The sequence below is a fragment of the Amblyomma maculatum genome, chromosome 3, assembly GCF_055883805.1.
Source record: "Amblyomma maculatum isolate TAMU_Amacu chromosome 3, ASM5588380v1, whole genome shotgun sequence".
Taxonomy (NCBI): domain Eukaryota; kingdom Metazoa; phylum Arthropoda; class Arachnida; order Ixodida; family Ixodidae; genus Amblyomma; species Amblyomma maculatum.
In genome coordinates, this window is record NC_139346.1 from 175,958,294 (window position 1) to 175,985,466 (window position 27,173).

The 27,173-nt window shown below is 41.6% G+C and overlaps 1 long non-coding RNA gene across 1 annotated transcript; it reads left to right on the forward strand.

Annotated features, from left to right (window-relative positions):
* Positions 1-4,886: 4,886 nt before the first annotated feature.
* LOC146197032 (uncharacterized) lies at positions 4,887-13,591 on the forward strand. Its single transcript, XR_014705657.1, has 3 exons — positions 4,887-4,973; positions 11,033-11,108; positions 13,402-13,591. It is a non-coding gene; the product is annotated as an uncharacterized LOC146197032 (long non-coding RNA).
* Positions 13,592-27,173: the final 13,582 nt, after the last annotated feature.

Below are 27,173 nucleotides of genomic sequence, written 5' to 3' on the forward strand. Positions count from 1 at the left end.
ATTCAAAGCAATCTCTCCCGTACCACAGTCTAAAGTTGCACCACACTCTTGCAGAAAATCAATCCCAAGAATCACGTCATGCGTAGACCGAGGCAGTACTGCAAATTCTACTCTAAACTTGAGGCCGCCAATAACAACATCCGAAGCACACACACCAAGAGGAACTAAAGGTTAACCACCGACACCACGGAATAACACTGCACGGTCACCACTGAACATTACTTTTCTACCTAAACGGTTCTTAAAACTCAAACTCATAACAGATACTGTAGCACCAGTGTCCACAAGACCCATTGTTTTCACACCATCAACAAACATTTCCAATTTGTTCTTTAACATAAACACGGGCAGAGGTATGGACGTCATCGACGCGCCGGCGGCCTCACCTTCATCGGCCGCGCCCCCTAGTTTCCCGGAGGCGGAGGGGTAGAACGACGTCGAGGGGAAGGTGACCTGCGCGGGCGCTGGGGTGGCGGCGTCACACTACGATCAGATGCAGGAGATGAATTCCGCAAATGTGTCGAATGGTGTGAGTCCCCGGTAGGCATAGTTGGGGATCGTTGTTGTTCGGTGTGCACCCGTCCGTGAATGTTCGCGTGGGGTCGGTAATCTTGTACAGTTGGAAAACGACGGCGGCAGTATCTAACGATATGCCCCGCAATGCCACACCTGTAGCACACAGGTTGAGGGCGCCAGCGACCAGCATAAGAGTCCTCACTAACAAAGTCGCGACGTTGGTTGTAGCGAGGCTCTCGCTGCTGACGAACCAGATTTTTAGAGTAGGCGGGCCTCTTTTCCATCGGCTGGTGGTCATAACGTTGAGTATAGCTGCGCTGATCGTCCATATGCGAAGCGCCGCTAGGTTGAACCCACGGAGTGGACAGGGCGGCAACATTTTCCTGCGGTGCACAACTCTGCCGCACATATTCTTCACTACAGATGGCGTCCCTAGATCTTGACAATTCCTCGCGTACAATCTCTCGTTTCATATCAGCCATGGAAACTGAAAGACAGGCTTCAACACTGGCTACAGAGGTGACATTGGCCAGTCTTCCGAATTTAGGTGTAATTCGTCGCAGCTTGAGAGCCTCAAATGTTCTACAATGCTTTATAACATCAGCGGTGGTGCTCAGGTTCTCTTTGCTAATAAGAACATTATAAACGTCTTCCGCTATTCCTTTCAGGAGGTGACCGACTTTGTCTTCTTCAAGCATAGTGGGGTTGACGAGTCTGCATAGCTTTAAGATAGCTTCGATATATGCAGTACAAGTTTCTCCGGGTACTTGTGCCCGGTGAAACAAAGTTTGTTCAGCGCGCTTCTTCTTTGCAGGTTCATCTCCAAAATTTTTCTTGATTTCGCTGGTAAAGATAGCCCATGTACTTAATGAATCCTCGTGATTATCGAACCAGTCGAAGGCAGTAACGGCAAGGAAGAACACCACATTAGCCAGCTTAGTAGCGGCGGTCCAGTGATTGTATTTACTCACTCTTTCGTAGTGCTTCAACCACTCATCAACGACCTCCTCAGGTTTTCCGGAAAAAGTACGCGGCTCTCGATAATGGGGCCAGTTGTTCGCCGTGGATGGTCCTGGCTGCTCGGTACTGCTGTCTTCAGCCATGTCTGATGGCATTGGTGGTAGGCCAGCAAGTCTACGGCTTCTTCGGTAGATGAAACGCTCCGTGGTCGCTACCCAAGCACCTCTCACCAAGATGTTACGTACTTTGTACGCGATGTTACGTACTTTGTACGCACGGGGGGTTTATTTACAGGGATCTGTACAAAGAGGACTGCGGCGAAGAGTACAAGCGTTCCTCTGCCCTTGCTCTTTCTTCCTCTTCACCGATCTACCCGACCGCTCTTTTTCATCTTCCGTCGACGTTCTACGAAGGCGCGTGACAATATATATACATATATATATATATATATATATATATATATATATATATATATATATATATATATATATATATATATATATATATATATATATATATATATATATATATATATATATATATATATATGTATATATATATATATATATATATATATATATATATATATATATACATATATATATATATATATATATATATATATATATATATATATATACATATATATATATATATATATATATATATATATATATATATATATATATATATATATATATATATAGCGAAGTATACGCTTCATGAAAGGAAGCGTATACGAAACGTCGAAACGTCGAGTGAAATGAAAAATAAAAAATGCTTCCTTTCATGAAGCGTATACTTCGCTATATGTGTGTGTGTGTGTGTGTGTGTGTGTGTGTGTGTGTGTGTGTGTGTGTGTGTGTGTGTGTGTGTGTGTGTGTGTGTGTGTGTGTGTGTGTGTGTGTGTGTGTGTGTGTGTGTGTGTGTGTGTGTGTGTGTGTAGAAAGCTCTTTTCGGGAGAGTATGACACTGTAAACGTTACTGTGATGTTGTCAAAAGCGACGGCGGCATCTGCACCATGAGCGTTTCCCAAAGCTAATCCAAATAACTACACTTCGCTGCGGTCATTGCCACAGATGGTGGCCGTTTGTTGAGGCGGCCTTACCGGTCTTGCCGGAGCCCTGAAATGCAGTGTTCGAGTTGTATGTCGGCGGATGTTGCATTTATATACATGTGTGCGTCTGTTTTCTGCATGCTATAATTGGAGCATACTTTTCGGGATGCATCTTTTTCGAACTGTACGGGACGGATGACCGCCCATTGTAACTTTCTCAAATGACATCTCCTGTGGTGATCTACACTTCTGAGTGAGCGTCGACAATCGATGGTGTTGTTCAAGAAATCGTAGTGTTGTGTTCAAAGCTAGCCTCAACTCTCTACATAACATGGTATAGCGCGCAGATGGTTTGATTTGTCACTGCTTTTGTTGGGCGGCATGCAAAAAGGCGTTTTGACAGCCCCGTCTGGTGACCTGCTTTGTCATCTCGGAGTGTGAGTGTTAGAGAATGGAAAGGGAGGCCGTACGCCAGTCGGCTAGGAAAAGGGCGTCGACCTGTCATAGCACTACATGCTAGTTGCGTTATAATTATTGAGCAACTTTGAAACCCTGGGGATTCTACTCTGCTGCCTTATGATTATTTCGAGCTTTGCTGCATTTCATTAAGTTATTCTGCCTCCCGATAGAGATTTCGGTATTGTGTCAAACTACTCGGCAGCATACGTATTTAGCTCACTCAGTAGTGTGGTGTCGATAGGTTGACGCGACAAATGTCATTTACTACTATTCTTACCCAAAAGATTGCTGTTCGCAAACGAGCTGGTTAGACAAAGCCATCGGTCTGCTTCTCGTTGTTCTCATTTATTTGGTTTCTAAAACAAATGACACTTCATGTAGCTCATTTCTTAGTACGCGCATAAGTTAATAGCACATTTCGCAAGCTAGGAGGCGTCCACTCATCTGCCAGGCTCTAATTATTACCTATATCCGCGTTTGCGAAATTGTTAACGTTGAGGAAAATAATTCTGACTGCCTCAAATAGATTTAGAGCTTAATAGGTGCATAAATCTTTCCTTGCACAGCCAAGAAAGAACTATGCCTGACTGATTATCTTTGAAGGAAAATGTACGGGTAACACAGGCGGACCAGGTACGCTGTCTATTGCAATGATGTCGAAAAGCTCAATGCATCATATCATTCGAAGGAAACTAATTTGAATGAGCGGAAATAGTAGCTTTTATGTAATTTGTTAAATATGATTTAGGTGTTCCCCTGAAATTGAACCTACCAGTATATGTACCTCGGCAAATAAGTGAAAGGCAACCACGATAAAAATTATGTAAGGAAACAAAACCGCAGCGGCACAGGACGGAGAGGGGAGACAACACAGGGCGCCCCACAATCGCCCTGTGTTGTCTCCACCCTCCATCCTGTGCCTGCTGCGGTTTTATTTTCCTTATGTCGCACCAACTGATGTACACATCTACCCTGATAAAAATTATGCTAGTGTTATCCCAATCACTTCCTTGTAATTTTTAGTGCACTGTAACTTTTTTCAGCCATTACAATTATATTTTATATATCATCCCTGAATCATGGAAATCAACCAATTTTTGTCAATATTGAAATTTATCTTTTCACTAAGCATGTACGTGATATGTTCTTGCACTTGCGATGGAAAGAAATTTGCCTAAGATCATCAAGCAAAGCACGTGTGACCTTTATTTGTGCCTCACTATATCTGAAGTTTAATGTATAACAATCGGGAAGTGCAAAGAGGGCATGTGGCTGTTGAAATGTATTTATGAGATGGATAAGTTGAAAAATCTACTTGTTGCAATCCTATGTAACTAATAGACGGCACTTTTTTAATCTACATGGACACTTCTTTCAATGTACAATTCTTGGAAATAAAGCTGCTTTGGCGAGTTGCGTCGTGTCTTCAAAAGTCTCAATTTTGTTCTATCTCTTCGGACAGCTATGACTCACTGGCTGGAAGCAAATTTGCGTTGCATGGAACATTTATAGATTAAATGTGGATAATGTAAAATGTTAATCCCTCAGTTGAATTCGCTGGTGATATAATGAGCTAAATCGCAATAAATGTTGGGAACAGAAAGCCGACAAAAGCTTAAAAACAATAGCCCACTTCAATCATGGAGGCGTATTCATTTACCTTATATTTTTTTATTAAGTCTTCTTGAATTTCATCAATATTCATGTCGCCCTCGAATTTCATAATTCGAATATCATGCAAAAACATTGCCAAGCAAACTTTCACCTAATATATTTTTTAAAGTCTTCATTATTCTTTTAAAAATGCAAATGCTTGTGATGATTTCCAATGAGCATGCAACGCTGGAAAAGCGCACATGGCCATATATCTCTGCTCAAGAAAGCTTCACTTATCAGTGTGGCGAGAAGCCTTATAAACATAGGACATGAACAACTGCTTCTTTTTCGTAGGATTGCTTACCACCCTCATTGGCTTGCAACAGTGAGTATGGTGATTACAGTTCGTCGATTTCCTCGTGAAAGCTCATTTTTAAGCTTAGAACTCAATAGAAATGACAAGCAAGCCCAAAGTAACTTTCACTACAATACTATGTTCAAAACTAAGAATATGGTCACGTATGGCGGGCCTTGAAATTTACCAATTTGTTATCAAAATAACGGCGAAAAAGAAAAAAGTCTTAACCAATTTAGATTTCAGCTCAGCAAAAAGGTTGGAAATCTGAAACACATCTTTTCCTTGTTCTGTTGTATATGCGGAAAAATTTAGTTTTTAAAGTTCCCTCTAGTTCATTATGTGCAGTCATTCAAGTCAAGCACCTGCACACTGTAAAATGACGCGATCGTTGTTCACTCACAGAGTACACTCTCACTACGTAGTCAGCATCGCTGCATTCTTTCTTTTTTTTTTTGTTTCTTAATGCAGGAATGCATTTACCGGCTGCATTTTAAGCTCCTATTGTCTGTCACGGTACCATCCGCCTAGGCAGATCGACATCACAATGTAGACCAGTCACTATCAGAGAAGTCTTAGACACTATGTATGTATTATTAGGGTGTATTAGTTAAAAATAATAGAATTTGAAGGCGAAAAATTGTTTGGGAAGTATTACAGAAAGGTTCCAAGAAGGAGCTGCGATTTTTTTTTTAATCCCGTTAATGCCACCAGATGACACAACTTGTCTTGAAAAATAGCCGAATACTCTTGAATGAAGTACCGTTTTGCCTTTTGCATATCCCGCTCGTAAAGTGCCACCTGTGTTGCTAAGACGCTATGAGCTCACATATTAGAGTCGTCATCGGCGAAGCCTTCCACGAGTACTGCTACCTTCCGATCGCCGAGAAAGCTTTCGACAAGAATGCGACCGCCTTCGAAAGCGACAGGCGAGAATGCTAACCACTGAAGATGACTGGACCCTCTCTCATCATCTGCGGTGTAATGTCGAAGCTAAGAAATCTCATTGGTTGCCTGTCTTTATGCGCAAACTACTTAGTGTCACAACTGTTAATAACCGACTTCAAGCCACAACCGCAAGTGAATCTTGTATTGATTATACATTTGCACAACAAATGGATGCGATTGGCACGAACAAAGTAACCTCATTTATCCCATGCCGCTACTGTGCTATAGCCCAGTAGCACACCCGGGATTAAAACTAAGTTTCATCATAATCTGAATATGTGTCAGCACACATGCTTTCCGGCGGTTGAATATTTCAGGCGTAGTACCGAATTAGACCGCCAATTTTTATTGTATTCACAGAAACGTTTTCAATATCTTACGAAAATTGTACTTCTTAAATTTTGTTTATTGTGCTACAGTTCTTTTTGTGTGGGGCGCATTGATGCTCTTGAGGTTTCTGTGTACTGCCGGGCTTCTATTGCTAAACCATTCTCGCCTTTTTTGTAATTTAAATTCTAACTGATGTAATAAATTGTTCCTGGTAATGCCGATGCTAGGATAGCGGATACTCTCTCTAGTTTTAATGTGAAATCTCAGCTTTGACAGTTTGCAAGCGAGGAAACTGTAACGAAAAGAAAGGAGTAGAGGTCGGCCGGCGCTGGTGACCCTGGCCTGCTGCTCCAGACTAGAAAAGGGAGAAATGGGGAGTAAAAGAAGGGTTAGGATGCAAAAGGAGGGTGAAGATGTCACAGTAAAATGAATTGCATGGTCCGATGTATAGGGGAAACTACGCACACACAAAATTACACTCATATTGAGCATTGCCCTCCACACACTCCAGTTGCCGCTGCACACGCACACCGCGCACAATTGCAGAGAAGAGCAATGCAAAAATGCGTATACAGGTCCGCCAAGCACTGAATATGATAAAGCTCAAAGTACACCGATGGATGTGTATGAACAAACGCGTATGCACATGTGTGCTTCGTAATGTAAACAATACCGTTTAGCAGCTTACATCGCATCAATCCTGTATCGGTCGAACATCTAGGCCAGTTTTACATAAAAACTCGGAGAATATATGACAGGTAAGCTTTTAGCGTGTGGCTTTCAGGTACCTGTAAGGCAGTTTCATGGAAGAGAGGGCGATTGTCCGACTTTCTGGGGGCAATTTCGAATTAACTCATCGCATTTGTGCACTAAGGGAGCTCACAGATAATATTATAAACTGTCTCTGGTATCTGCGGCTAAAACAAGTCGGGGTTGGTGCGACTCCAATCTTCCGGTGTTAGCTTCGGGTTTAGGCGACGCCAAGCTGTAACCGATATACCAGAGTGACCTGGCATTGCACAATATTAGAGGCTAAGTAAAGTCGTGTAACAGCATCAAGTAGAGAGATGCGGTCTTGCTGATTGCACACATATGCCCAGTGCAATTGCATGGCAGCTTGCTTTGAAGAAGCCAGTAAGGCTGATGCACCATTTCTCGAATATGGGACTAGGATAGAAGCCCAATAACTATGAGGTAGCTGCTCTTTCATATTAACCCGTTTGTTTTAGTTTTAGCGCAACGGCTGAGTGTCCACTGAAGCCAGATGCTGTGGCTGCGCTAGAGCCACAGCGGCTGGATGCATATTTGTAATGCAGGATCATTTTAGGAGCAGTGATTTAGCAGGATTTTACTTGCTACCATCAGATGCTGTCAAAATTCGAATTTAGGGGTAAAGCTGGTGAACAGAAAACTTTCCAATTTAGAAACTGTTTAGGGTAGGAACAACAAGTCGTCATTGATGACGCTTGGCCATCTCTCATGGGCCCTATCACCGCTAGCCAAGCTCAAGCCAAAGAAAGAAATTCAGGAAGGAAAAAAAATGCCCCTTTTTTTCATACGCTTTCTTCCCCGGGCAATGTCTCAGTGCGCACCTAGAAGAAAGTCTTCGTTCGGGAGGAAATGGATATTTTTGAACTCTGGAAACACATCATGGCCATGAGACCTTAAGTGCACTGAAGGTGCATTGGAAGCAGGAAAAGCTTCAAAATGAAGTTTTCACAAGCAAAAACTTCGCTCAAAAACGAACTGCCAGAAATCTTACAGCAAAACGCCCCTAGTTCAGAAACACCCATAAAAACGAGTGGTCATAGAATTTAGAGGGAGTAGGTTAGGGCAAAGCATTTTTTAAAACTGTCTGCAAGAACACACGGATAACAGGGTGCGAAATATCGCAAAAATCATCAAACGCGCGAAAGTTTGTCACACGTAAAGACGGAGTAAATCTAGTTACCTGCGCCGAGAGGCATTAAAAGATTACCATATAACTCATTGGTTATAAAGATAAACACCACACGAAGCTTGCAAACACTCTATGAATTAGGTGAGCCTAAAATTAGGACTGGCGCCGTGACTAAGCTGCGACACATAATAGACTTCTGTTGCCACAAAACTTACTGCAGGCTTTGTCGAATATTCATAAACGATTTGGGAGGCATGTTTGAGCACAGCTATGTACACCAAATGGAGCACAGGTGAAAATAAATGGCCGCATCGATGGTTCGGTAAGGGCTGGCGTCACAGTTGTTATGGCAACGGCTCCGCCGACCTAGGGGTAAAGACGCATACGTTATAAGGAGAGGCATGGCTGGATGGATGCTCTCGCGCAGAAACTTTCGACGGACTTGATGAAAAACTTTGGCCACGTCAACTTTCTTCATTGCCATCTGTTCAAATTCAAAATTCAAATTCATTTTATTTTTCCTGTGTGCATGGAAGGAGCAGCCACAAAAAGCTACCGTTCGCGGCAGCTTGATGAGGTGGCTACCCTTAAAAGTTATGATAGTAGCGGCACGTACATCGAGGAGTTCAAAACAAGTATATTTTAAACACTTCAGTTCACAATGCTATACACATTCTGCTTTGCATACACGGCGCGGTTAACAAATCACCTACACAATTGTTATACACAGACATGATAAAGAAAGAAAGAATCGAGAGTCGAAAAACATATAAAATAAAATACAAACACCAAATCAACAGTCAAGCACGAGAGACGTCGGAGAAACACTAGAATACAATCATAATCAAATAAAAACATTTTGAAGGTATTTCTTTAATTTACACTTATAATTATTTTTCGTATAGAGTTTCTATACAACATTATTTTCGTGAGGGCATTAGGTACATTAATTTTGACTGGACGATGCCTGAGGCACTAAGGCGGAGTAGGTAGAATGAGAACTGCCATTGCTAAACTGTAGCCTATTCGCCAAGACGCGTTCATGTATCTTGCATTCATCATCTTATATCGTGATGGACCATATTAGATCTCTGCATATTGCAGTTTTTCTGTATCGGTTTTTTATGTATGAATACAAATTGTGTGCATTTCTTTGCCAGATCTCCCATATGCAAGTTAGCCTAAAATTTTGAAACAAACAATCTAAGAACAATCAAGTTAAGCGCTTTTGTGTGGCATATTCAGGCAGAAAATTCGAGCCATGCTATTATGTATGTATGTATGTATGTATGTATGTATGTATGTATGTATGTATGTATGTATGTATGTATGTATGTATGTATGTATGTATGTATGTATGTATGTATGTATGTATGTATGTATGTATGTATGTTTGTATGTATGTTTGTATGTATGTATGTATGTATGTATGTATGTATGTATGTATGTATGTATGTATGTATGTATGTATGTATGTATGTATGTATGTATGTATGTATGTATGTATGTATGTATGTATGTATGTATGTATGTATGTATGTATGTATGTATGTATGTATGTATGTATGTATGTATGTATGTATGTATGTATGTATGTATGTGCCTTTGCTAAGCAGTCTGTTTTTCTAGTGGCTCTTGTTTCACTCGAGAAATCCTCTGCTCGTAACTCTCTCGTGGCTGGTGAGCCTCTTTCGCTCAGTTTCACAAACAACGGCACCAACGGCGACGCTGCAAATGGATAGCTACGCTCTAAAATGACATCGGAAAATGTCTGCAGACTTTGCAAAATGTTTCAATAAGACCGTTACGTACATTCATCTGTCTAAGTGACAACAAATAAATAGCACCATCTACTTCAGCTAAATATATAGGTCACTTAATGTAAAGCAATCATATTCAGAAGGCAACTTTATAAGGTAGACAAAGCGCGTCCACGCTAAGCATCAGTCTCTTGGGAGGAAGCGGAAAACAGAAACGCACAGTAATCCGCGAATTCTGACGAAATTCTCACAGATCCCTTCCGACAGCATTACCTTATAAATGAGTGATATTCACTCCGTAGCTGCATGGCGGCGCTCATCAAGCAAAACGTTATAGAGTATTTTCCTTTCAGTGCAAGGCGCAGTTCGTTCAAGACAGAATACGGGGAGTGCTGGAGCGTTTCGAATCAAACTCTTGACGCTGGCGTGTGCTTGAAAGTACCAGCTACTTAACGCGAAGAAAAGCACGTAATGGCGGACAATCTAAATTTGTAGCCTAAATTGTCACAGTTATAGAAGTGTTGTGCAACCAGTGCGCACAACTCTGACGGGAGCCATTACCGCTATTACGTCATCTCGTTAAAGATTATGTGTCCACCAAATGATAACAGTTCGATTCATTTGCTCGACCGGACACACTGTTCTCTTTGGTTTGGGCTGAACGACAACATGGGGCCTTTAACGTGCACTGACAACACATAAAACTCCATTGCTCTCTTCTGTGACGGGCGAATTAAAAGACCCACAAAATATTGCAAATTTACGGTTTTGAATAGGTAATGCCTTCATGGTATTGGATTTTATTGTAATATGAGCCATGTTGCGTTGATATCTGCTACATGAATTGGTTCGTGACGTGACGTGAGCGCCAACTATCTGATGGTACAAAATATTTTAAGCAAGACTCAGCAGCTTCCATGGGCACGGCAACGGCTGCGAAATCTCAGTTCATTATTCGGATCGGTACACTACGGGCGCATGTTTAAAAGCTGCAGATAGTCGAAGTCAACGAAGCTACCCCCACGGCAGGCCTTATACCTCATAGCATTTTTTTTCCTCGCGCAGAAATCTATTAGTGATTTTCTGAGCAAATTAACTCTTCTCTAAATAATTGGGGAGAAGTTTGGTTAAAATAAAAGCACACTTTTCAGATGTGAGCAATTTAATTCTATGACGACGCAATATGACCTTGAAACTATTGAATTCTGCGAGTACCCGCCCAAGCAGGTAAGTTAATTGCTGCTCACAGTCAGCAGCTATTTACACGTTTTTTACTTAATGGGATTGTTTCACCCAGACATGGAGATAAGAAATCTACTGAAAAACCCACCTATAAGATCGACGTTTTTGGGCACATGAACACGAATGCTGTCATAGATGATGAAATCGCAAACTATTTGAACAAATATACAAGTAGTTCGTCATGAATTCTGGTACAGTCCACTGACTACCATCGAACAATGTCCAAACAATATGAAATGATTTGAGGGGCTTGGAAACGAAGAGTATTATTTATGCATTCTAATTGACCAAACAAGACATCTTCGATCACGAGTAAAAACTACTTTTTTGAGAAGGAGAAAATGCTCTACCATTCTGATTTAAAGAACAGGGGGCCCGAAGGAAGAACAAGACTGCAGCACTTAAGACAGGGAACTAAGCGTCTTTCGCAAGAAGGTAAACTCTAAAACAAAAAGACAGTACTTCCCGTTCTGTCTTTTCGTTTCCTCTCGTATCGCATTATTGTGTGTTTCTTATATTTTTTAGTATTGTATTTTGCTCGTGTAGAGCTCCTTTGTTTGTTTAGAGTTCATCGCCTCCTTTTTTCAGTTAATTAGAAAAGATTCAAATACGTAAAATTCTTCACTTTTGGGTGCATTTAGGTATAGAGTTTGAGAACATCAGGCTGTCAGAAAAAGAATAAATGAATACTTCAGAACCTAAGGAGAGTTTGTTGTAAAGTGATCTGTCTAAAACCTAGCAGTACACCTAAATAATTTTATTGTCCTACGAGAAAAACTCCACTGTTTACGTGCTCATAATCCACTTAACGGTAGTTTACATACAGAAGAAGATACGTTATACAAAACAAGAGAAAAAAATTATCAGATTTCACTTAGCTTCACTTAAGAGCTTAATGGCCAAAGCATTTTCTTCTTCTTTTTCTTCCCCTTCTGTCTACCTTTTCCCCTCTTCCTCTACCTTGCGCGTTTGTGCACTGGTTATAATTTCATTAGTTTCTTTTCTTTGGCTTCGTCTTCAGACCTTATTGCGATGTCCTTACCGGAGAAATTACGTTGACGTCAAACTCTATTGCGACGTGTCGCTGACATGTCTCGCGAAGTCTTAAAGAATATCGATCACCCATCTTACGAACATATCTTGCAGACACTTCTGGCAGACGCGAGGTATTCATATCAGCCTAGAAAGGCTTTTGAAATAAAATGTCTCTCAGAGTATCACGTGAAGCTTTCTGGTGGAATATTTTTCCTGCGATTGGCCTTAACACCTTTTCGAGAATAATTAGTATTTACTTCAAAGGGCTTGTAGAAAATTTTTGTCGCGATCGGAATTTCGTGGTCACCCTTTATGGTGTTGCTGGAGAAGTGTGTTCCACTTGCTTCTAGTGTCCAGCAATGAAGAACGATGCTTAACCTGCCATATGTTTACCTCGAAGGGCTATCAAAATATGAATACAAATATAAAACGTGTTTTCACTTTTGGGTGATGGCCTCTGTTGACTTCTACTGGTCTTCACATCTTAAAGCGTGTCGCTTCTGACGACTCATTGTGGCAGAAAATTTTGAACTTTTTTTGACAATCTGAGCATTTTTAACTAGTTAACTGCCTCATAATACTTCTAGAAAAAGCTTTAGATCAAAATAAGCCTTCTAGTATGCAGAAAAGCTTTACTTATGGATACGTGCCTTGCTTCAGGTATTTTTCTAGGTGGCTGTTCTTCGAATTGAATTGTGAGTGAGGTCAGTATACTCCTGGAGATATTCTTCCTGTAATTTAAGGAGAAAGTATAGGCCCGCGTATCGGGCGTCAGAGCTTAGGCATCCCTCTTGAAAGTAGACTAAATTTTATTCGTTTCGCGTATCGAATTCGTCTCACAAGCATCTGTAAATTTCCTCTATAGTAATGGCTTTGTTTTTCAAGCCCCCCACGCAGCCATGATTAGCCTACCCTTCTGGGTCCTCTTCTCAATGTCTTAGAGGAAATGATGAACGTGGTCAACGGAGCCAAACAGCATTGGATGCACTGGGGGCGCGTTTATGTAAGTGTAAAAAAGCTGTAAATTATAGATGAAGCACTTCTGCGAAATTTCTATTCGTTTTTGCTTGGCTATTTCGCATCAGGGCAAGGTTTTCATGCAACCAGCAAACATGATTCAACTGCTTTACGGAGGAATTTGTACTATCGCTTCAAAAAAAGCGTGGCCCAAAAATATGTGTTCTACTCACGCTTTGTCTAAAAACATATTGTTGTACATTTTATGGATGTATTTCTTTCATAGTGCTCAAGTGACCAAGATTGCTCAGCAAATTGCACCTGCTACGCCATTGGACAGAATTTGTTCTTTTGCGCTGTTTCTATAATGGACCTATACGACTACTATACGGGATACAATTACTGAAATCAGTAGTATTGAAAGAATCAGCCACTGGATGTACGAAAAAAGCAGTGTGAATAAAGGCATCAATAATGCAGTGAAGCTGTTGAGCGCTTTGAAATGTGCACAGCACAATCGGCACGTTAGTGCGTTTTCGTCGTAAGCAGCCAGAAATGGAATCACGTTATTATAGTGATTTAAATTTTAACATCATCATCCGTGTTTTTTTAGTAATCTCAGACAAAAGAATCGTCTTTTCCATGCACTCTCTATGCCGAGTAATGGCACGAAATCATGCGGAAAGTTCAATGCTCGCAGTCTCCATTTTTTTTTTTTTTTTTGTTGAAACATCATACTCTTGGCCAGCCCTCAAAAAATGCTAGCGGAAGGTTGCACTTACCTTATAAAACACTTGTTCAACCAGAGTCGTTCAAATGAATCAATTATGCACGACGCAAGAATTTCGCTCACTTTTGAGGCTGAATGTCGAAATTCGATAGTGTAAGACCGCCATTGGGTATATCGCATGAAAGAAGTAAGAACTCTGGACACTTTTTTTCCTGAGCCTATAACTAAAAACACTACCAGAATGTATCACGCAGTGCGATGTAATCTTATATATTAAAGTCCTTTGAGTATCTCATAAACAAGCGTGTTCCGATAAAAAACGATAATGGTTACATGACCATGTTTTTGTTTTCAACGACAATTTTATATATGATGTGCAGATGTGTCGACATAAAGGTATGGGCCTTAGTTTTTGAAATGTGCCTTAGGTTTCTTGGAAAGAAATCGTATATCGCAAAAGGTGAGAAATACTGTTTCTGTCATTTCAAAATTTGGAAGTTTGGAGCTCAGCTGCTTGCACACTGTAATTTTGTCGTACATCATTTATCGCCCACAAAATGTATGCAACGTACGCGTTTAGAAAAGCTATAAACACATTTTTTTGCCACAGTTTGTTTACTAAAAATCGGAAGCATTGCTCCCGGAGGGACAAGCTGCAAAACAAAAAAGTGAATTTTGAGCCCTGTGCTCTGACATGACGCCAAGTGACGTCGCCACTGAAGCATTTTCTCAGCATTATGCAATTCATGCTGCTCATTTCAGGCTCAAGTTCGATCTCAATATTATTGGTTTCTTCCCTCCGCTTCAAAATCGGTCAAAGTAAAACAAAAATAACAATGAACTCTATTTCAATAAAGCGAACCGCATTATTCAACCTTTGTTCAAAATCTCCCGCAACTATTCATAATCCTTCATGAATATCACACACTAGAAAAAGCCTCTCAATCTTGTTTAAACTGTATAAGTTAAACTAAAACTGAAGGCATTTGTCTCAACAAAAGCCCAATTTCAGCAATACAGCCCGCCGCGATGCACTTAGACGTTCCCACTTGAATTTATTCAGTGTGTTCTGCAAGTCCTGTTCATTATTTTAGGTAAAATTATAGAGAATATATATAAAACTTATCATAATATCTATTTTATTGAATTTCCTACTGATTTTTTCTAGTAGAAGAGGTCAAAATTTGGATTTAGGGTTTTATATTATAATTAAATTATTTTCATGCAATAGTCGATGCCTTTTCGGTGCTTATAAAATCAATTTTTGAATTTTGGCAGGGATGATAATAATTTCAATTTGCTATATTGTGTATTTTTATGGGGAAGACAAGTGACGATATAATTTTTTAGCCACCCTGTAATTTTTTTATTGCAAGGTGCATTGGTATTCAATCATGTTCTTAAATACAGTAATCAATTTATCGGTTTGCACAAAAACCAATCATAATAAGTTTTGAAATCAAATTGCCTAAATTTCACTCATGTACTCTATTTTAAGCGAAAGGTTTTTGAGCATGATATTTTGGCAGAACTATATATTTGTTTATGATAGTGGCATGAATGAGCCGGGATGCCGAGGTTCTTATTGGGGGAGCTCTCTAGCGCAGAGGAAGCACAAACCAAACCAGCCTTCCATCTAACCATAACAACCTCAAGTAAAACGCGAAACCTGAGGACATGTCCGGTCCCCTATGTATGTGCTGACTTGGTCGCAGGTTATTAAAGGGACTTCCTTCCTAAACTACTGCAAAATACAAGACACGACTAACAGATGATGAACAGCGGCTGCATGTTAGACTTGAGCGTGAAGAGCACGATCCTTACTTATTATTCCAGAGACGAACTCCAGCAGCATTATTGCGGAGTCGTGTGCTGGCGATGCACATGTTAACTCAGTGCTCTGCTCTCAAGTCACATTGTGATGAAACCGGAAGAGTCTTGAAGCAATCAAAGCCTCTCCCTCCGCTCCTACACCCAAAGTATACGCGCGACTTATGAAGAGTTTCGTGAATTGCACCAGCACAATCGATGGTAGGTAGGTTGGTGAAAACTTTATTGATGAGCCCTAAAAGGAGTTGACGTCCTAGGTTTGATCGGCTCTTGATCTCGGTGGTGGCCAACAGTCCATGACGTGCGGCGACTTGTCCATCGCACTCTACTAGCCGCCTTTGTGAGGCCGGTTCGGAGCTGGATACCGCTATCTCCCGAGCATCTTTTTCCGTATGGTGGTTGGAATTCTCGACAGCGATATAAAATGTGGTCACTTGGCTCTCGGAGCCCAAGAGGCGGAATAGTTTGCGTGATTCGATTGCTGGCGCTCTTTTGACAAATTGCCAAGTTACGAAAGAATGCGCCGCGTCAGCTATAACCTTAATCGGAGCTTTTTCCGTGATCCAGGTATGTGGATTGTGCATGTAAGCTTGACTAGTTTATAATCGCATTAAGTTCCTGCCTGAAATGTAATGCAGGCTTTTATTGCTTATCTATCTCATATTCTCACTGGTGAAGCTTATTAAATCTCTTATTTTCCATACAGTTCTTTCGGTTTTGTGCTTTTATTGCATAGCCTATGTATTCTGTTTGTGTTATTTTTTTCTTCTTGAGTTCCTGATCGGTGGCCAACGCACCGAGCAACGCAAACCTTTCAGTGGCTCACCAGTTTCAAAGGGGTGATGTCAGGGTTATTCAATGTCTTGCAGTTTTACACTTCTGTGAATAATTTAAAAGTACCTGGTTCTACTTCAAAACATTTAGTGACTTGGACGCAGCGCATATTAAAAACAAAAACGCGATACAAATTTAAATGGGGAAACTCCCCCTGCCGAGAGCTGCCGCCATTTTGGAATTCTCCTGTTATGTCACAAGGCATAGAAAGGCGGCGCATCGTCTTCGGTAAACTGTGATATCAAAGGAGGTATGTCCTTTTCTTTTGTGGACGATTGATGCAGCGGTCGCCCCGTATGCAGAACCGGTATACGATAAAGAGTAACGTATGTTTTCTTCGGCATATTTATAGGCGCGGTCACACTCGGTGGGCAATTCGGTAGATTCCTTAGCTCATCGACGCAGTAGCTGATTTGTCGCATTTTAACAACAATATTGTCAGTGCTAGCAACGGTAGGTTATCGTCGTATAGTCAGGTTCCCAGGCCCGCGACGCTGACGAAGCCTGTTATGCGCAAGACGGAAGCGAAAATTTCGCGCCCGCGCCACTGAGCCAACGGCCTTAATAGCTGCGCTTGTCTGTACCATAACAATATTAGAAAAATTGTGTGGGACAATTCAGCCCCTCCTTTAAGAGTATGACGCGATAGCATAGGCTACAGCCCACACATAAAGCCCCGCTTTAAGAAAGCCGTATGAGCGTGCCTTCCTGGCCTAGGGGTAACGTGAATGCAATGCTCCAGGCAGGCTGATCCTGATATCCCCTTGTGAGAGGAGCGGCCCGAGATGGCCGCTCCTAAACAAAAAAAAAAAAAAAAGAAACGTAGTTGAAGCACCCCTATCTCCACATAGTGATCGGCCATGTCAGCTGCCAGCTGGCGTCATGCTCGTCACTTTTCGCTCTCGCCAACACCGGCGTATGGCCGCCCACGCAGGCCACTGACGTCAGACTTTGGGTGAATGGTGCCTGAAACCATCGTGTTCAAAACTAAACACGTGTATGTGCACAATTCACTTAGCAGCAATAAGCTTTATCAGAAATTTCAGCCAAAGACGGCATGCCGGCTTCCTCCGCAACGGGAAGCAATCGCCATTCCGCCGAGCTCTTACCTGCAATTTCGGCGATGGCAGGCAGCGCGTACTGTGGTGATCGTACTAAATTGATCCGCCGCTAAACGTTAGTATTTACTATGCTTACTTATGCGGCGTCACCAGTCATTCATTACCCTTTCCCTGTAAATAATCAAGTTGGATTTCGATCACATCAGCAAAATATGGAAAGGAGCAGGCGTTTTTTTTTTTTTCGTACCCTATGCAATGCAATTTGAAAAGCAAGCGCGGTGTTTTCATTTTGCTCCCTCATGGTAATTTCAACAAATGGTCTTTAGAGGGCAATTACAATATAGTATATGTGCAGTTGCACCAATAGCGTGAAGAAACATGTTACTACTATAGTGCACTTTCTGGTGAAAATTCCACGTGCTAACATCGCGGCAGTGACATGGGAGGTGCAGAGGGAAGGGCTTTATTTAGTCACCGATGTTCTGAAACCTTTAGAACTTTCATTACTATTCTCCTTTCAACGAGATTATGAGTGCGTGCTTGTTTCCTTTAAACTTGGTGAAGACGTTTTCGGAAGGAAAAAATGAGAGCTTCGAATGAATAGGGCAGGATGGCATGAAAGTGGAAGTGGTGAAGAGCGAAGGTAAGGACGAATAAAATTTTCTAATCGTTGTCAGCCTGATGTGCGGCGAAAGAGCGAACCGTCATAGCTTAGAAAACAGCTCTACAAACACAAGGAAATGAAATATCAAGCTGTAGTTCAGCTTTGCTAAGCATGTGTATATACGTTATTTAATATGGTATTGGGGCTTTCTTCTCTTACATGTTTGCTTCCTTTTGCCATGTTTAGCTCAGTAGGCCATTATATCAATTGGCGTACTTTTATGACTATGAAAGATGTCCAAATAAAGTATTTAATGCAAATCTGTTTGGGGAAATGGAAGTGAAGACAAGGTCTTTCGAAGAGCAGCATGTAAGACTGGCAGCTTGGCACGTCAAGAAACCGGCTACCAGGTGTCGCAGTGGGGTGACGCAAAGGCAAGAAATTCTCTTTTCTTCGGCGTGGACTGAAATCTCACCCAGGAAGATAATAATCTGAACCGATGATTGGAAAAGGCTTCGCAACCTAATCGGCCCAATTCAGGTACGTGGGCATTAAGGGTTCTGCATCAGCGATTTAAGCACCTGCCACTTTTTTTTCTCATATTTGCTACCCCTCTTTTAGCATCCCTATAGCAGAGGTATACCACCTTGCACTAACAACCGCTCATCATTAGACAAATTTAGAGAAAACCTGAATAATAATTAATCAATACCGTTATTTTTTAACTGTTATGTCACGTGACTGCGTGTTATCGTCAAGCGAAGGGTACACTCCCACTGTCCACCTTCTTAACAGTAAATTAAGCTTCTTGCCTCGAGTACTTCAGATCGTTTTAGTCTTTATTGGAGACGCGCGCACTGCAGCTTTGCTAAATCGGCTACGAATATAGTCCTTTGTTGCTAAGCTTGAATACGGGTATTTGACCTGTGACTCTAGCTTGTGACTCGGGCACCTTAATACGAGCACATGACCTTTTCTCTGTAGTGGCTTCTCCAGTTTTTCTGAAGCATTCAGCTATCTTTCATCATAAATTCATCCGCATTGTAAGTAACTAGAATATGCATGCATTCACTGAGTATTTATTGTTAGCACTTCCAGTGTGGCAGGTCCGTGCAACGCGTTATAACGTTCAACTCTACTCCAGAACATTGCTATGACCATTCACTGCCTTGTAATAAAAAGCAGCTGACTGTCGTGGGATAACTGGTTCCCTGGAAGACTCTCTAGCTGTTACAGTATTCCCAACAAGACCGTATTTTCAAATATGTCTCTTAGTGATGCAAAAGGTGGCAGCATAAGTATTTCTTGGCAATAGTGTTGGTATTCTGCCCTGGTCCGATATTGTATGATGTTAATGAGCGGCGAATTGTTTGCAGTTTTGGGGATTTAAAATATTCCGCAATATTTCTCCCGTACACGTGCTCTCAGACGGCCTCATAGGTTTATCATCACTTGAAATATAAAGGAAAAATCTTTTGATGATAATTATGATGTCCTCAGTCGTAACGATACATATCGAGGGCGCGGGATTGGCCGGGATGCATTAAAAATTCAAGACATTCCCCGAGAGAGAGTGGAGTGTTCGAATTTTATTGGTGTCTTAAACTAAGAATCGAACAAAAATAAAAAGGCAAAATAAAAAGAAATAATTCTAGTTGAGGAATCTACGTGGTGTAATGCAATCCCTAAAGTCTTTTCTTGCATCTCTTTCATATTGAAGAGGTGCGGAATTGAGGCCATTTCTGCATTATTTAAAACGCGACTTTCACATCTAACATTTCTCCTCATTTGCAACGTTTCTATGTACGTGACAGCCTGAACAATGAGCTCATTATTAATATAGCAGACCTCAAATAATTGAAATTTCTAGGAAAAACATGTTTTGACTATAATATACGACATTTCTATGTCGCTTTTGGGCTGCATTTTTCTTCGTCGCAAACTTCATTTATGCTATCCAGCCATCACGCCGTCAGAGCTATGTGCGTCATTCGCTGACGCTGAAGCTACCCACCATTAGTCCTCTACTGCCAGGAATTTCTCTTCCTAAGACCAAATCGTTTTAAAATTTCACCCGCGAAATAATGGTTGCTCTACACAATTCCTTTTCTCATCTCCTTCAAAGGCAACGCCTAAATCCCGTGGATTCAATATATGGTTAAAATAATGTTGCTGCCAAAGATATTTGCGATAGCTTTGTTGCTGTGCTTTTAGTTTCTTTTAGGTTACTTTTCAGCTTCTTTAATTTTAAAAATATTTGTTTCAGGTTTACTATTCCTCGGATGTAAAAACATTCAAAACCTTTCTCAGCGTCCCTGTGTTCTCAATTCCGATTTATGCTTTGTAGAACTGAAGTCGGTGTTTTTTAATCAAGGTTTTAGTCTTCTCCAGAGCCTGGGTAATCTTCCATTCTGGTTGTGCGCTATTTTCTATGAGCAACAATATAACCTATAAAATCTATGTTGATTGGGAAGCGGTAGATTATGAGTCAACTTCGCGCTTGCGGAAAGGACAGGAAGGCGATTACGGATCGAAACTCATCTTCAATAGCGCTCGATCATGAGAAAAGTGGCGCTTTAGTACGCACTACTTTCATAGTTTCAGCCCGCTGACATCGGTGGCCATATAATGCCCCAGTTCAGTCAAGAACAAATCTGCAGTTCACTCTGCAATGCGCCGAAGTACTCTGCAAAGTCAGCAGTAGCTGCGGAGGAGCTTTCCACGGAACCGCAGGTCTGAACCTACACATGGTTATCGGGTGTTGGTGTAATAGTGCTGTCGTGTTTGCGCGTCGTCGATGTAGAAAAGACGTCCGCGCTACTGTTAAGCTGTTAACTTCGTTTATTCACTAGATAAGAGGGTGCGACCAGCGTCGGCCGAGGCGCAGGCCGAACTTCCGGGCGAAGAACGGAGGGAACGGAGGCTGGAGATGGGGATGGGGCTTGTTTACCAGAACTAGAGGAGAGTGAGGGAGCCCGCCGTGGGAGGCGTCCCGCTGAGCGCAGGCAGGCGGTGAGTCCTCCCGGCGAAGCGCTAAGAGGGGTGCGGGTCTGTTCATTAGCGCGCACTGCTCCAGTCAAACAGAACGGACGAGCACAGCACTTGGAACACAAGTGCCGCAGGCTATAAGGTCGGGACAACGTGAATTGCTGGCTCTTAATGGGCAATCAAGTGAGCTAATGGGCTTAATAGGAAATGAGTGGTCCCAGAGCCCAATTTTAAACAGCGAGAGCTGCACTAAGCGGAGTGAATTTTGCAAGATGTATCCGTGAGATAACAAAAATGCGAGGAAGAAGCAGCGCGTGCGAAAGAAATAACACGCCTCTGTTGTGGCTATTAGCTTATCCTGAAATACTTTTACAAACGACTCACGCGAAGCCGTGAATATATTAGGTGCCGTACTGCGCCTATTATAGTGTCGTGAAAATTGGTCCATAGAAGATCACCTCATGCGAGTGCCTCTCATTTCTCGTTGCAGTATATGACCCAAATGCAACAGTCAGCGACAGATGTCAAGCTGCGAAGTGCGGCATGTATTTTCGAAAGCGTTCATTTTTTCATTGAGCAAGTATACAGCAAAATACATTTTATTTCCACCTACTTTCACAAAATGTACATGTTTACTCCAAATGGCGGAAGGGAGGACTTAGGACACTATTAGCGTATGTAAGAAAGAAATGTTTCCTATATCACACCTCGCTAGATCAACATAATTGACCAATTGTGGCCTCTACCTTCTAAAATGTGACAGACCAGCATTTTTCCCTTTTGTAGGTCATTGAACGCCGAATCGAATTGTTTAGTGTTGCATCCGTTATAACGAGTTTAGACTAGCTACCATATCTGCTGTCTTTCTTTCTGCTACTGAATGACCCATAACTTCAACCTTATTTTATTTTCTCTTCTCAAAGTATCAAGGAAGAACTCGACCGTACAACTAAGAGATCCACAGTATTAGCAATAGGCTCATATATTTCATCTGAAACGTTAATAACCCATGTTTCTGGCTCTATTTCAAGATGCAAGCACTGCACTGGCGCACAACGTGGACGTCGAAAGATTTCATACATAACGGCTGGTAAAAATATGGAACATTCGGTTACGAGCGTTGCTGCACGATGGATTCCCCAATGTTAAAACCCTATTTGACTGGTTATATTTGAAGATGAAACGTCTGCGTCGCCTTACTCGTGGATGTTAAAAGGTGTCAAGAAAGACTCTTTTCGTCTGTAATTTAAGCACACGGAGTAAAGGCACACGTAATTTGAAGATATTACAATATTGATCGACTCTAAATTCGCCATACGCAACTATGCGAGGGGCAGAATTTCTCAGGCAATTATGAATATGTTGCCTTAAACCAAACCCTTAGACAGAATTATTGCCTTTATATGGGTCCCTGCGCACTCGGGGAACCCTTGTAACGAAGCGGCACCCATCAAAACTGAGGATTCGTCAGCCGAGCAGGGGACGTGGTAGTTGCTGAGAATTTCTCAAAGGACGGCCTAGTATCATTTCACGACGTTACCAATCATCTTAAGCACGAAAGGAGAATATTCCCCCCGAGACCACATTAGAGGCGACTCCAGGCGCGATCTTTCATGTCTCTTTACCTGTTGCCAAAATTGTACCTTTGTGATTACGACCCGAAATGTACACTGTGTGGTGAAATAGCCACTTATAATAACATTTGTGGAATTGTTAAGGGAAGCGGCCCCGGAATCTTAATACAAGTGCCTACTCTCGAGCAATGGGAGGCCGTGTTGGTTAGCTAAGACCTGGGAGTTCAAACCCAGGTCATTGAATAGGCTACTCAGGTCGCAAACAGCCGTGGACTGATAGCCACCTAGCACGGATAATCTGCGTCATGCTTTTACTGACGAATAAATGTTTTGCAATCAAAATCCGAGACTCAGCCTAGTTGATCCCATAATGCACTTCTAACACTCTAAAACGTAATTATATTTGGATGGCCGATTTTAATTCTTGATATGCAATATAATGTCAGGCCAACAACCTTTAGTTTATTTGTTACTCGGTTTGAATTCGTATACATTTTGCCTCGAATATCATATGCACGCTGATAAGGGACATATTCGTTGTATAAATCAGACTTTGTGTGTTTTACCTTTCATATGAAATTCATTTAATTAGTATTACTAGCAATTATAAGATATTTTTCCCAATTCCAAGCTATTTGTTTCGAACCAGTTTGCACTGGTGTGACCTGGTCTCTTTTGTTATTATACTCCCTGCCATCTTGAGCACCATGCATCACGGTCGTCCTCGCCAGCATGCGTCTGGAAGGTGGTAATTGGCACGTTACGTGGCCGAGCACTCATCGATGAACCGGCGGCGGCAACGCTTAGTGGTAGAAATCAAAGTGGCCATGCCCTCGCCTGTGTTCGGTGCCAAAGCGTAAAGTCGTACCCAGGAGCGGAAATACTTAATCATGAATTCTTAAATGTAATGTTATATATAGTAACGAATTGGGGAGAAAAGTGAACGGAATACTTTGGGTATGATCTCAGACGATGGCGCCAGCCGTATCTCATTCTGCAGGCAGTAAATTAACGCAGGGTCATAGGTTTGAGGCTATCTTTATGTGAATCTGTTACTTGAAATGTTTTAATGGGCTAGTAGTGTCCCCGAAGGGCCGAAAAGATTCCCAGATGTTCAATTATGCCGCAATCCACAGTGTTAAATTTATGAATAAAATACCACTCACGTTGCTCACACTCACGACCTGTTTGATTAGTGTGTTTGAATAGAGGAAGGTTAGATACTGACTTGGTGTGTGCGCAGTTGTTATGGAATCTGATTCTGAAGGGAGTGTGGATTTGACCTATGTATTGCATCTGGCAGTAGCCACATTCCAGTAGGTATACCGCGTTGCCCGAGCCGCAGTTAGGGTTTTTTTTTTTTAGTGTCATGTGTGAACGCGGAATGCGTGCTGTTGGCCTGTTTCATTGTCTGCATGTGTGTGCACAGGTGGCATCGGCTTTTGCCACAAGGTAGGCAACGTAACAAGGTAGCAGAAACGTTGGATGCATTTGCGACTTAAAACGAGGCAGCGACTGCTACAGCTAAAATTTATTCTCATGGCACGGTAGTTAAGGTTAATCGACTTGTACTTGGGTCATGCTTTGAGGCGACTCTCATGAAATAACCTGAAATAATTTTGATTCCAGGGGATTTTTACCACTCTCGGATAGCACATAAAATTACATATCTATTTTCGTCTGCACAGAAACGGGACTGCCACGTCAGAGCTAATGATTTACTTCATGGATTTCCGTAGCCTTACTTCTAAATATTTTTTTTCTGTCTAACAATTCATTAGAGATTAGTATATTGGGCATTATCACATGGTATTCATTTATGACCCATACCTATATTTTGACTGACATATTTCTCTCATTTTTTCTGTTCCCAAATGATCAATTGGTTACCAGAATTAGGTTTTAAGTTGTGGTGGCAATGTTTCTGCGGTGAATTACAGAAGCAATTACTGGCAATATTGATGTAGTGTGGAAACCAGTATGGTAACAATGCGTTCTTAATTCTGGATAAAAAGCACCAACAAATCGCCATCGTCAAGAAAAGTAGGTTTTAGAAATATATCCGATTTGTTAAGAGGCAGCTAGCTCATGGGTAAACCAAACAGTAATAGGACAGGATTTAAATGCTGTTAGGATATGGTCTACAATCATACGCAGGGTGTCGTTCGGTGCAAGAATTAAAATTAAAAAAAAAATGTCCAGCATATAAAAAAATTCGCACACAGATCAGTAAAAAGAGCAGCCTTGAAGAGTGCTCTCAAACTCCGGCAAAAGCATCTTGCACAAGACTGGCTCTAGCTAACTCAAATACAAAACAGTTTTTGTGTATAAAGAGGGCATCGCTAAATTCTAGAGATGTGCCAAAAGATAAACTTCTGGGAACACATTGCCATAGACGCAACAAGGATCTTGGGAGACGACTATGCCGTCCTTTTCAGTCAGTTTACGCACTGCAATAGATAATTGGCCATAAAGAATGCTGGTTCATTGCTTAGGGAACAGGGTAGGCAAAATTTCCAAAAAAAATCGATTTTTTGTTTTTGTGTAATTTAAAATCTCTATTCTTTCCTTAACATAGCCCAGTCTTTCATTTGCGCGCACGCGAAATATTTACCTCAAAATCAACATGTTTCGAAACCTAGCCAGCATCCAGCCACACCCCCTTTGACACATGCTCGGGATCTGTGCCTTTCCTAAGCTAAAAAAAAAAAAAAAGAAGATTTTGCAGCGCCTATTTCTTGTCACGTTTAGCGGAATGGCAGTCACTCATCTGGCAACAGTGAAAACCTAGCTAGAGTACTTCACTTAGCCAAACGAATCCTAAGACGCAGCTAGATTACTCGCAACGCGCGGCAATTTGCTGGTGTTTCGGCGTGGTTTCGCGGACATACGAGTTTGTTATACCTTTGTGCTGGTTATTTAGCGGTAATGCAATGACAAAGCCAAAGAAGTGCTTTAAAAAACGTCTCTTCTACAGAAACCGGCATAAGTCGATGTCCAATGACGCCAATTCTCCGCAACACAACCCAGGAGTGGGCGCCACGACTGGTCACTAAGGTGGCCCGGAAAACAAGGCAGCTAGCGCAGAAAAGAAATGTTGATGATGGAGGGGACTACCAGGCTGGTGGCTATTGAAAAAATGAGTGAGAATTTGTTTTTATAGTCCTATATTGCAATAAAGCTCTTTCTTCCACTTCAAAGTCAATTATCTCAAAACACCAAAGTTTGCTGCATTTGACCCTTCTTTTAAGAAACTACAGGCGCAAGGGAGATAAAATCTTCCAGACATTGAGCAAACATTACAGATAGTCTACTGAACTAGGATTATAAATATTATTGCAGACGATTTTTATTTACAGGCTATTTGCTGCATATTATGGCTCTAAAATTTGGTGGGTCCAGTAAAAAAAAGATAACAAAAAAACTAACCTTTAAAAAGAAATTATCCTAGTTCAGTAACACTACCAAACATTTATGATTACAATTCTACGAATGTTAATGTTCTAACCCCAGCAGATCATGAGAAAAAGGGTCACGAGCATAGCCTAAAATGCATGGCAAGAATAGGACCTACCCTGTCGCCTTAAAGACAGTATTCCAACTGACCCGGGTTGCACGCCTCCTGTTAAAACAAACCATGGTAGCTGTGCTGCTCAAATCAGCTGTGCGCTGGGTGTTACAACGTCTCCTTAATATCACCGCTATATTGCTGCCCACTGCTTGGTTTCTAGCATTTATTATTTGATTCCACTCTTATAACTTTAAACGCGGACGTTCGTGCGAGTTACAATTTAGTTATATTTTGAGCGACACTACTCACCCTCTGTCTACTAATGAGATTTGTATCATTCCACTCGAATAAAACATACTCGTACCGGATTATTACAAAGTGCTCCAAATATCTTAGGGCCCCATATTTCTTTACACCGAAGAGCTTCCGCAAAAAGTGCTTAAAACATCAATTGGTTTTTGGTAGCTACTTTCTTCTCCATGGCTCGTCTCTCCCACGTTTCTTGCTATCGAAATCCTACCCTTTACCTGGGTCGCCTGCTTCGGGGACCACGAGGAAGGTAGTCATTTCACGATAGATATCACTGGCGTCTAATAAAGACTGCAGATAAAAATGGGTTCGACCTCCTTTTAGTTCTAACATGCGCGCTTAGACTTGTGGAATTACAAACGGTACAGTTAATCTTTTAAGTGATAACGGTGCCCATGACCACAGAAACAGTTTCAACACACAATGATGCGCCTCTTCGTGCTTTAACATCTTTAGGATCAATTTTCTTTCCTCTGCTTGTGGCATGTCAGATAAGAGGTGGCCGTACGAAGACACTGGAAGTTACAAGCACTCATAAATTAGGTACACTTTCGCTGCTTCCTTATTTTATGATACGACCATGACCTTCGGCTAGATATGAGGTTTACCCTTGCCAG